We start from the raw sequence: 3154 nt of genomic DNA on the forward strand, positions 1-3154 counted from the left end.
AACTTTAAGACATAGTTACTACTACTAATGATCATGTAATGAAGACACAAACATAGATAGGCACATAACATAGAAAACGAAAAGCAGAGAAAATAAGAACAAGGAATGAGTCCACCTTAGTGATGTCCTTGAGCTCTTCTATGTCTCTTCCTTGTCTTTGCTGCTCCTCCGTCATTGCTTTTAGATCTTCTCTGATTTCATGAAGGATGATGGAGTGCTCTTGATGTTCCACCCTTAGTTGCTTCCAATAATTGTGTGGAAGAAAATGTATCCCCTGAGGTATCTCAGGGATCTCTTGATTTGCAGTCAAATGTTCTACCATTAAGCTATAGAACCTTGATGGAAGCTTTTGTCTTCCCTTTCTTCTCTCTAGAGGTTTCTCTGGTCTTAGGTGCCATCAATGGTTATGGAAAAAAAACAAAAAAGCTATGCTTTTACCACACCAAACTTAGAATGTTGCTCGCCCTCGAGCAAAAGAAGAAAGAATGAAGAAGATATGGAGGAGATGGATGGGAGTGTGTATTCGGCCATATGGGTGGGATTGGGTGGGTAAGAGATGTTGAATTTTTGAAGGTAAGTGAGTGTATGGGTGTGAGTGGTAAATGGAAGACAGAAGGGATGAGTGTTTATTGGGAATAGAGGATGATTGAGAAGAGAGAAGAGAGTGAGTGAAGGTAGGTCGGGATCCTGTGGGGTCCACAGATCCTGAGGTGTCAAGGCATTTACATCCCTGCGCCAATTTAGGCATGTAAAATGCCCTTGCACACAACTCTGGGCGTTCAGCGCCAGGTTGGTGCCTATTTTGGGCGTTCAACGCCCCTTTGCTGCCATTTCTGGCGTTGAACGCCAGAACCATGCTTGTTCTGGGTGTTCAGCGCCAGGATGCTCCCATTCTGGGCGTTCAGCGCCAGAACTATGCTCTGTTCTGGCGTTTGAACGCCAGACAGATGCTCCTCCAGGGTGTGATTTTTCTTCTGCTGTTTTTGATTCCGTTTCCAATTTTTATATTTATTTTGTGACTCCACATGATCATTAACCTAAGAAAACATGAAAAACAATAAAAATAAGAATTAGATAAACATTGGGTTGCCTCCCAACAAGCGCTTCTTTAATGTCAATAGCTTGACAGTGGGCTCTCATGGAGCCTCACAGATGTGCAGAGCTTTGTTGAGACTCTCCAACACCAAACTTAGAGTTTGGATATGGGAGTTCAACACCAAACTTAGAGTTTGGTTGTGGCCTCCCAACACCAAACTTAGAGTTTGACTGTGGGGGCTCTGGTTGACTCTGCTTGGAGAGAAGCTTTTCCTGCTTCCTCTCCATGGTTGCAGAGGGAGATCCTTGAGATTTGAATACAAGGGAGTTCTCATTCCAGTGAAGGAATATTTCACCTCTGTCAACATCAATCACAGCTCTTGCTGTGGCCAGGAAAGGTCTTCCTAGGATGATGGATTCATCCTCTTCCTTTCCAGTATCCAGGACTATGAAATCAGTAGGTATGTAAAGGCCCTCAACCTTTACTAATACATCTTCTACTTGTCCATAAGCCTGTTTTCTTGAGCTGTCTGCCATCTCCAGTGAGATTTTAGCAGCTTGCACCCCATAGATTCCCAGTTTCTCTATTACAGAGAGGGGCATGAGGTTTATCCCTGAACCAAGGTCACACAGAGCCTTAAAGATCATGTTGCCTATGGTACAAGGGATTATGAACTTTCCAGGATCCTGTCTCTTCTGAGGTAATGTCAGTTGATCCAGATCACTTAGTTCATTGATAAACAAGGGAGGTTCAACTTCCCAAGCATCAATGCCAAACAATTTGGCATTCAGCTTCATGATTGCACCAAGAAACTTGGCAGTTTGCTCTTCAGTAACATCCTCATTCTCTTCAGAAGAGGAATACTCATCAGAGCTCATGAAGGGCATAAGGAGGTTCAATGGATGCTCTATGGTCTCTAGATGAGCCTCAGAGTCCTTTGGTTCCCCAGAGGGAAGCTCCTTATTGATCACTGGACGTCCCAGGAGGTCTTCCTCCTTGGGATTCACGTCCTCTCCTTTCCTCACAGGTTCGGCCATGGCACTTATGTCAATGGCCTTGCACTCTCCTTTTGGGTTCTCTTCTGTATTGCTTGGGAGAGTACTAGGAGGGATTTCAGTGATCCTTTTACTCAGCTGGCCCACTTGTGCTTCCAAATTTCTAATGGAAGACCTTGTTTCATTCATGAAACTTACAGTGGCCTTAGATAGATCAGAGACTAGATTTGCTAAATTAGAAGCGTTTTGTCCAGAGTTCTCTGTCTGTTGCTGAGTTGATGATGGAAAAGGTTTGCTATTGCTAAACCTGTTTCTTCCACCATTGTTAAAGCCTTGTTGAGGCTTCTGATCCTTCCATGAGAAATTTGGATGATTTCTCCATGTTGAGTTATAGGTGTTTCCATAAGGTTCACCTAAGTAATTTACCTCTGCTATTGCAGCGTTATCAGGATCATAGGCTTCTTCTTCAGAAGATGCCTCTTGAGTACTGTTGGATGCAGCTTGCATTCCATGCAGACTCTGAGAGATCATATTGACTTGCTGAGTCAATATTTTATTCTGAGCCAATATGGCATTCAGAGTATCAACTTCAAGAACTCCTTTCTTCATAGGCGTCCCATTATTCACAGGATTCCTTTCAGAAGTGTACATGAACTGGTTATTAGCAACCATGTCAATGAGTTCTTGAGCTTCTGCAGGCGTTTTCTTTAGGTGAATGGATCCACCTGCAGAAGTGTCCAGTGACATCTTTGATAGCTCAGACAGACCATCATAGAATATATCCAGGATGGTCCATTCTGAAAGCATGTCAGAAGGACACTTTTTGGTCAACTGTTTGTATCTTTCCCAAGCTTCATAGAGAGATTCACCTTCTTTCTGTCTGAAGGTTTGAACATCAGCTCTAAGCTTGCTCAGCTTTTGAGGAGGAAAGTACTTGGCTAAGAAAGCCGTGACCAGCTTATCCCAAGAGTTCAGGCTGTCTTTAGGTTGAGAATCCAACCATAATCTAGCTCTGTCTCTTACAGCAAAAGGGAAAAGCATGAGCCTGTAGACTTCAGGATCTATTCCATTAGTCTTAACAGTATCACATATCTGCAAGAATTCAGTTAAGAACTGAAAAGGA

At 43.2% G+C, this 3154-nt stretch overlaps 1 non-coding gene across 1 annotated transcript; it reads left to right on the plus strand.

Moving 5' to 3' along the window:
• Nucleotides 1–2832: 2832 nt before the first annotated feature.
• Nucleotides 2833–2940, plus strand: LOC112753435 (small nucleolar RNA R71). The gene has a single exon (XR_003177823.1). It is a non-coding gene; the product is annotated as a small nucleolar RNA R71 (small nucleolar RNA).
• The last annotated feature ends 214 nt before the right edge of the window (nt 2941–3154 follow it).

This window comes from Arachis hypogaea, chromosome 15, assembly GCF_003086295.3.
Source record: "Arachis hypogaea cultivar Tifrunner chromosome 15, arahy.Tifrunner.gnm2.J5K5, whole genome shotgun sequence".
NCBI lineage: Eukaryota > Viridiplantae > Streptophyta > Magnoliopsida > Fabales > Fabaceae > Arachis > Arachis hypogaea.